A 9,409-nucleotide genomic window follows, 5' to 3' on the forward strand; every position below is an offset into this window, starting at 1 on the left:
CTGGGAAGTAAGAGTCTGGGATTATGGGCCTTAAAAACGTATAACTTTGATAACAGTAATCCCTATAAGCATGTTTATTACAAACTATGGACATAGTTGGGGGCACAAGGGGATCTGAGGTGAATATAAAATAGAAGGTACAAAGTGCAGATGGCAGAAAAGAAGCTATGAAATATATTGTTATTTAATGGGGTGAAAAGAGGGATGCAAGACTGAATGTTGCACCATTGCTAAACATGAACAGATATGGATCTTAGCACTGTGTCTTTGATGGAAGACCATGGGGAGCCCCCAAGTAGGAGTGAGATGCAGGTACAACATTTTTCTTTAAGAGACCAAAGTAGTGGCCTTGTTGGCTGACAAATTCTGGACGCTTAGTCTAAAAAGTAACTTTGCCAAGCTCTAGAAAAGCAGCCAGTGAAAACCTCAGATATAAAACACTAGGCAGAAGCAGCTCCACCATTTTAAAGTCTTCATTCCCATTACAGTACTTATATTCTGATACATGTTCAGGCTTGTAAATACTTCTGTGATCAAGCATCAAAAGTAAGATGTTGATGATGAATGTTTGTACTAGAAAAGTTTGGAAATACACACGAACAACTCTGTAAGAGGCCACAAGGCATGAAAAGATAGCTTATTTCTTCTCATACATGGCAAAGTCAGAGGGACAGTGCAACCGTATGCATGTCTATTCAGAGACACCTAGGCTAAGTATGGGATTGTAACATCAATTAAACAATTTAACTTTTCCTCTAAATTTCTCCTCTGATTGGGGATGCAACATTTAAATCAATTTGTTTACTCGATTACAAAATATTTATACCAATTAAGAAGGTGCTCCTGCCTCAAGGAAGCAGATTTCACATATTTTAAAGAGAACATTCTTGTGAGTTATTCGCCTTTCTCTCACATACGTATTGGAAAAGTGTCTGAGACGACTGTTTCACTATCTATGCCCATCACCTACAACACAAAGAAAAGCCCTATTAAACATTCAGCTAGGCTTGACCATTGGAACAGTCCAAAGTAACTGAACTATTGACATATTATATAGTTTATTTAAAAAGTCAGCTACTAGGTTACTAAAGTCAGTTACTATTTTACTAAAGTTACTATGAGTTCGGACGTCACAGTGCATATTGAACAGTTAATACATTGTGTTTACATAATCTTATTCAAGAATACAAAATATGCAGAAATTAATAGGCAATGCACATGTTGATTAAGGCAGCAGGTCAAAAACTGGTGCTTGCAGTCACAAAAGCCTCCGCACTTCCAGAGAGTAACCAAGTAAGGACTACCTTATAGGAGGTCAGCATTATGCCAAGTAAAGGCAAAAGTATAGTTTGAACCTCAGTTGGCCCATCAGATCCACAGACTGTGGATTCACAAATTCATTAATTTGTTGATTGTCATATCCCATATTATTAACAGGTGATGGCATGAATGCCGACACATCGAAATGTGCAGATTCATGTCACCACTATTTAATAATATGGGGTGTAATTATTTGTGTTTTTTCACATCCCAGTACAAAAAAACACCCCATGAAGCCAAAGGGCCAATTGTACTCAGAGGCAAGCCACTACTTATACTTTTGCCAACAGATAGCATCATAACAGACTACAGTAATCTACCACCTGGATCAAAAAAGAGGTTTTTCTCTTGGTATGGTGAGACATTTGACTATATCTCAAATGAGGAACTGGTCTCCTGTACAAGTCAGTGCTGCACCAATAAAATCTGACCTATCTAAACTGTAGGGTGAGTGTATACAACTGTTCCACGATGCTGAAGGCCAAAGGTAAATTGGATGGATTTTTAATGTTCCCTGGAAGTTCACCTTAAATCATGGTTTATAAAGTGGCACCTTCAGGGAGCACAAAGAAACTCTTCTGTAAGAAAGCAAACCAACACGTCAAAATAGAGGATCGTACGCATATATCTACCCAGTCATCCAATACATCTAACTATTTTTGAAGAATATTCTCTTGGTACCATTAAGACTATTTTCCAACCATTATTCTTTACAGCCACGTACAAGTAGTTTTTCAGTGTAATCCGCGCAACTTCCATTATTATTACTTCTGCAGCATTAAGCTGCTACTGAGGTGTAGTGTTTATTAACCTTTTCCTGACTGATAGAAAGTTCAAAGTAGCTGAAAAGTATGACGAAAGAGAAAGAATGAACTTCAGGTGCAACAGGTTTGCTCTGGAGTGAAAGGCCATTTTTGCTGTCATCTCTCTTATTGCAAGGACTTGAAGTTTGTATATTTCCTGAATTAACAAAGATTTTTTAACATTTGCAACCCAGAACATACAGATACACAACCTCTACCCAATCCTGGCTTCTGAACAGTTTCTGTTCTTATATGGTCTTGAACTACTTGCCCTAAAATGCTGAAGTATCTCAGATCCACACAGTGGATTTTGATTATAAATCAGTACCATTCCCTCTCCCAAATATACTATGGTCCGTAATCATTTTGGTCCAGACACAGGGGAGACACGCTATGTAGTGCCCAACACTACTAGTGATATTATCAAGAACGTAGCAAATTTTCACTGAACATTTCAGTTTATTTCCCCCAGCCATATACAACTTTGGGAACAACAACAACAACAAAAAATCTACAGCACCATCTTCTTAAAAAGGCACTTTGAGGACTATCTTACTTTCCATAAATAAATCTCCCCAAGATTTAGAGCGAAGGGCTTGTTTGCTTTTACAGTGAAACGCCTGCCTGAGATAAATGAAACCGAATGTTAATAAGAAAACATGGTGATTCATAGGATTAGCATTCTCTGACAATATTTCATGTCCCATGGAGTGATTTTTCAGTTTGCTTTACTGGTTAGACTACTATTCCTCTGTCAGGCCTTTATCACTTATTCCCCACTCTGTTGGCTATTTAGCCATAAGCTCATTAGCGGCCTACAGAAAATATATTGGGAGGTCATAACTCAGGGTCCTGCCTTCATCTCTCATGAAAGTAAAATTAACATATTATTTACAAGGATTAGTATGGCTGCAATGCTCTGGGGGTTAATTATCGAATTATGCAAACACATTTACAGACCAAATGCACCATATCTTTCAATCACAGGATGAGCTTTAGTTTGGGCAAGTGAATTGCCTCTATTGAGACATTACCATGCTGGAGACAGCAGAGAAAATTCTCTGGTGTTTAACCTGTGGTTGGCTATTTTCATACATGCCAGTCATTCTTTGATGCATTAATAAAGCAGTCAACATGCCAGTGCAAGCTGCCTTGAAGTGAAGAAGATGAGAAGTGGAAGTTGATTAAGAATTATGCTTTGCTCCTACCTCCCAAAGACACACACAGCCAGTCCCACTTTCGACATCAATTTCCAATACCACATTCAGAAAGGAAAGAACACTAACAGTGGTAACTTTCATCAGGTTTACATTGACTTGAAAAAGTAATCTTCCTTTGTGGTTCCCGTAGAGATTTCATTCAGTCAACCTCCTTTTCTAAGCAGAAATTCTGAGAGCGTGAGATTGATGCTATTATTAAGAAAAAGAATGGGAAGATGCTTCATTCTTAAATACAAGAATGAATATGGGGAAACACAACACAGACTCAAAAGATACCTTGAAGAAGAATGACTTTCAATCTTTAGGAATGTGGTCTTGCAGGAAACCACCCTGGGAATCACCCCAAAAGGCAGCTTTGAGAAACAGCCTTGTTGTTTTTAACATTAACACATCTAGCACTGCAGAGGTATTTAATTTTAACACAACTGTATGCATGCACATCAATATGTGCACACGCACGCACACACACACATGCACCTCCAGTCTGAAAGATCTCACATAACAAACCTTTAGGATTAGTGCTTGTAACAGTGTCACCTCTTGGCAGTTCTTGCTGAGATAACCAACAAACCTGGCCAATACAGTTCTCTTGTGTGCTTCCCTTCTACTACTGGCAGACTAGTCAAAAGAGGATGGAGGAGAAAAATCACTCCACACACACATCTAGATGAAATGAATTGGGATTGTGCCTGACAGATAGCAAGCCTTATTGGCACAAGGCGAAAGTTTCAGTCCATGGCAGAACACATCCTATTTGCTTACAGATAAACTGTCTAAGACAAGGCTCTAGGCAACTCCAGGCACCTCTCAAGTATCTCAAGGTATGAAGGAAAGATAGTGTCACCTGCAAGTACAAGTGGGATCTGGGACAAATTGGATAAAAAACAGTTAGTGCCACCATTTTAGGCAGGAATATGCATACTAAAAAACAAGGCAAAGCCGGATATACAAGACTATTAAACCTATACCTCTATACTGCATAGGCGGAACAGGCTGAAATATCCATGTAAGCACATTAAATTCAAGAAAGCTTTCTTTCCTTCTTATTTTTTTTTAAACTAAGAGCATGTACAAAAATAAAAGTCCATATAATCCTGTGAAAAATATACTGGAAACTGCCATCACAGATGAGGTACCATTTGTTTTCCCCCCCATCCCCGTTCTCCACTGCAAACATCAAAATATATCTTAAGTCTTTTAAAAACAAAGGCTTTAAAGGAAGAATCTCTGGCTATTTTATAATCTTGGTTAAAACAGCACCCATTGTTGTATCACACCGTTAAAATTGCTTTTGAAACATAACACAAAGTAGAATACCACGTCGTAAAAAGTAAGCCTCGATTTCTGCTCACCTGCTCTCATTCCCTAGTGCAGCAATTGTTCACCTCCACTTAAATAAATATAGCAGCTATAGTATTGTAAGAAGTGAGGCCCTCAACACCTGTAAGTTGATTAGAACATTTATCGGCACTTTATGAGTTTCAAAAGGAAAACATGTTTGAGTATTTTTGCTTGTTTTTAAGTTACCAGCTACTCTCCATATGAAAACCAATAACATTAGCACCAGGTACTAATACTTTACAGGTGCCTTGCCAATGAGCTTATAAATCAGCTTTACTTTATGGGGAGAGAGCTGAATGTAGCAGAGAACATGAAGGCTTTGAGCCACCATTCTTGAATGCTGGGAAATAAATATTATAGTGCATCTTGGTGTAAACAGCTAAAATGTATCTTGTAAAAAGGAAGAGAAGCCCCACTGCTCCACAACACACTTTAAAATGAGCTCTTTTTTTAAAAAAAAGGAACTAATTATGGGAGATGAGAATTCCCAGCAGAACTTTTTGGAGTGTCAGTCAACTGGAAGAAAATGTCATGTTACCATTTGCAAATGCTTGTTCTAACTCTACTATTAGGACCATAACATGGGACCAAAGCCTCAATGAATTTTAGCAGATGTTGACAACATAATGCATATGCACTTCATGCAGAAAGAGGACAAGCAAAGGAGGTAAAGTCTGGGTCCATTGGCTGTTATCTGTACTGAACCCCCCTGCTGCCATTTTCTGCTAGGAATTCAAAGGTAAGTACAGTGCATGATATATTGTCAGATTAGAGGCTGGAGGCATGAAAGTGACAACCACTTGCAGCTCATTTTACCAAGGGATATTTTGATGCTGGCAGTTTCCTTTCACTCTAGTACCTAGCTTCCCTGTCCCAACCCCATAAACGCAAGCTGGTTCCCTATGACAATGATGTCAAGTGCACTTTGATCCCCCCCCCCCAAAAAAATCTTTAAATGTTTATTGTACCATTTCATTCAAACTGGGAGTAAACTTTGCTGAATCATGTGCAGTAATGCACTCTGAGACACCACGAGCAGCAGCAACAAGAAAGCATGCAAAACACAGTACTTCATTTTTCTGGTACATAGGTTGTGGTGGAGAGAAAAAAAGAATGGTTCGTGCCTGTTGGAGCAAACTAGGCTCAGATTTTTCAGCTTAAAATACAGTAAGATGACAAGTAGTGGGTCGCTTTAAAGAGAGCAGAGAGATAAGCGAGATACTTCACCCAGTTAAATGGTTTTCATGTGGAGAATGGCTGGTTTGTTTCAGTAGGGCTGGGTTACTAACAATGCCCATATGAATCATTTGCAGTATATCTGTCTGCATACATACTATAAAACCAGTGCAAATAAAGCAGTCAAAAATGCAGTTCGTGTGTTTACAAAGTGCAAAACGTCCTTGAATCCCTGCTGTTGAGTCAAAATGCTCACTTTCCAATATCTTGTAAAACACTTTGCTTCAGCTTCAAAGTGGAATGAAATAAAATGAGGCCCATTCATTCATCTGATTCACATTTCAGTGATCTCATTTAAACGTCTCCCAGCCACCTGTAACTTTTATTTGTAAGATGAAATGAAGCGCTCAGTTTCAAAAGGAAAGTCTATATAATCAAAAATTGCTTTTTAAACTCTTCATGCATTTTATAAACTTTTGCCCAGTTTGGTTTGGACAGAGCTAAAGACCTGGATGTCCTCTAAGCTGGAAATAAAAATGCCCTTAAACCCCACGGTGCAGCAGAGCAAAAATTCCTGTGTTACAAAACAGTATTAAAGCTTGCAGACCGCTAGCAGCATGACGGGGTATGCTTTTTTTTATGTTTTAAAAAAACCCTCCCCAATACAAGACTTTCCTTTCAAAATTAAGGCTAACATTGCCCTTTCAAATGCATGGAAGTGTCCATTCTCCCACCTATAGTGGCGTTAAACACTGCTGCTTGTGTGCAGCAAAAACAGGCCGTACTTTTCCTCCTCTGCAACAGCTTATTGCACTAAAAGATAGCAAAAAAATATTGTCAGTTCTCTTCAACAAAACAAGTTGTTTCTCAACATAAAAACTGTTGCCAATACACTGATTTAAATTAAAGCATTATTATTACTCTAATAAATATAAAAGAGGAAGCTAAACCTCAAAGTACATGTATATATAGATATAGATATACGCAATCACATTAAAGTGAGAGGCAGCAAGTCAACTAATCCTTTTGTTTTAAAAAAAGCAAGAACTCAACTCTTAGCATCCATTTGTGAGGAGTTACAGGCCGCCCTGTGAAACAGGGGAGACTCGGATGTCATCAGAAGCTCAGAAGGTAGATGCACAGCACAGATGATGGAAAATCAGCTAGAACTTCTGAACAAGGAGAGAGCAGCGGCATCATTAGATTTACCAGGCTGGATTGCTACTGCTGGCATCGAAGTACACAGACAGTTTGGTTTTGGTACCAAAACTGACTTGAGCTGAGCAACTCCAAGTTTTGAAAACAGACATGAAAGGCAGCAGTTGGCTAAACTACATTAGGACTGGTGGACTTGCATGTGCAAAATGCACACCTTCTCTCACAACGTACTCTTGAGAGCTGTCCCCCCAAGTATACACTTGATATGGTCACAGTCAAGTGCTGACAGCCTCTGAGGGGAAGCCATATGCAACCCGCAGGAGTACAAAAAGATAAAAACGTTTTTGCACATTCTCCCTACCTAACTTCCCTCCCCACCCACCCCCACCCAACAATCACTTTGATTGTTCCTATAAGTTTTAATACCATAATAATTATTTCTTCTTCTTTTTTGCAGAAAGAGTTGTGCTGCTGAGCAACTTGAGGTAAAGGCATAAAAAAGGGTTTGACTACGATGAAAAAAACAGACAAAGGAAAAGACGACAACAATGATGGCAGCACTTCCCTTTGGAGGCTGCTTCAAAAGCAGTTGGCTGGTTTCATATTGCATAATAGTGCCGTGTTCTCGGTGAAGTAAACAATCTTCCTTGCACATCAAGACAAGGATAAGGCCTGTTTCCCCCTCCCCCCCCCCAGATCAGGTTCAGCAGTGGCAGAGGCATCCCCTTCATGAACTGACACCCCCCACCCCCCACCCCCCGGAAACATACACTGTATGTGACTTTAATTCGGCATTTCTTCCTTTTTGTGAATAGGCTCCGTTCTCATTTTTTTAAATAATTAAGCAAAGTACATGGTGCGTAAGGTGTCTTGGTGAATCTGTACAGCCTTAGCAAGGGCTTGGGGATCTCTCCCATTGCTCTGTCCTGAAACATGGCTTCCTTCAGCACTGCAAAAGAAAAAAAGGAGGAGGGAATTAGCAAATCACTTGCAGCTTAAGATGGCTAGGATATGCTCCTTCTTGTACTTTTAGATAGCTATGCTGTAAATATAAAAATCCTGAATACTGTGTGGAAACATTAGTTAGGCCTAATGTTTATTATAAACTCTAAAACGTGGGTTCCCCCCATCAACAAACAAAAACTATTCAGTAAGTGTTTGTTACAAGAACTGGGGGTGGGGGGAACTCCCACGATGCCTACACAATTATACAAATGCAACACAGAAATGAAATTTCCAGCCACTTTCGTGGCATGTGTTGTCTATACGCCAGGCCCCTAATGCAGCCCAAAGCTAGTGCTTTTCGCCCATCTGCTTTGGGGCCATGTCAGTGTTTATTAGGCTAAGAAAAAGGACTTTAAATATAAATACATGTATGCACGGCTGCCAGCGTCTGATCCAGTTATTATTACCCCCATAATTCTCTGATGCCAGTTGACTTTGCATCCCATAACTCAGGGAAAGAGGTTGGTATAGTGACTATAAACTAAGCCCCACTCAGTCCCATATGTAGCAGTTTGTGAAAAGGTATGTTGGGGACAAAGTATGCCATTTAGATTCAGGTGCATCCTAGATAGAAATGACCCCCCAAAAGTAATTATAAAGGGATCATGCTTCTGGTTGTTATATAAAAATATTCTACAAACTAACCAGGGGCCAAATCACGCTGTTTGCACACATTACCCTAAGAAGATGGTTGGCAGTATGACTCTTACCTGTCATGTTCTTTGTCCACAAGGTGATATCTTGCTCTGAATGCAACCAGATGAGCATAATAAGCTGGTGCAGGAATAGACACAGATCGTGTGCAGCGTACATAAGTGTGGCAGAGCTGGTAGGTTAGCAGCTGAAGTTCATCTGCCGTAAAACAGTTATCATCCCACAATACATGGTAATGTGAGGGACGGCTGGTACCCTAAGTATAAAGGGAACATTGATTCAAAGAGTCCAATTAACCTTTATCTCAAAACTAGAGCAATTTTTATTGATTGATTGGCAGGAGAATGACAGTGTAAATCTAAATTGACAGTTCTTGTGGGTGTGAGAAAAGGACTTCCTATTATTTTGGTCCCACTCTTACACACTCTAATTTTTTGTTCAACTTAAAAGCAAACCTTGAATGCCATCCAAGAAAGTATCACAATATATTTTATCACTCACTTCTGATTAAGTTTTTAAGTACAAAACATAAGAAACTGAATAAGCTTCAAGGACTACCTTTCAATAACTAAACAAGGCATTACATCATAAGAACTTGATATCAATGTGGTTACATTTAGAATAAGCACATAAATTGCCTCTTTATCGGGAGTTACAACTGGCCAAGCTTCCTGGGTATGTTTCCCACTGGTCTGGTAACATAAGTCTTATCTCCAATACCACAGAAAAGAT

The sequence above is a fragment of the Sceloporus undulatus genome, chromosome 9 (assembly GCF_019175285.1).
Source record: "Sceloporus undulatus isolate JIND9_A2432 ecotype Alabama chromosome 9, SceUnd_v1.1, whole genome shotgun sequence".
NCBI classification, from domain to species: domain Eukaryota; kingdom Metazoa; phylum Chordata; class Lepidosauria; order Squamata; family Phrynosomatidae; genus Sceloporus; species Sceloporus undulatus.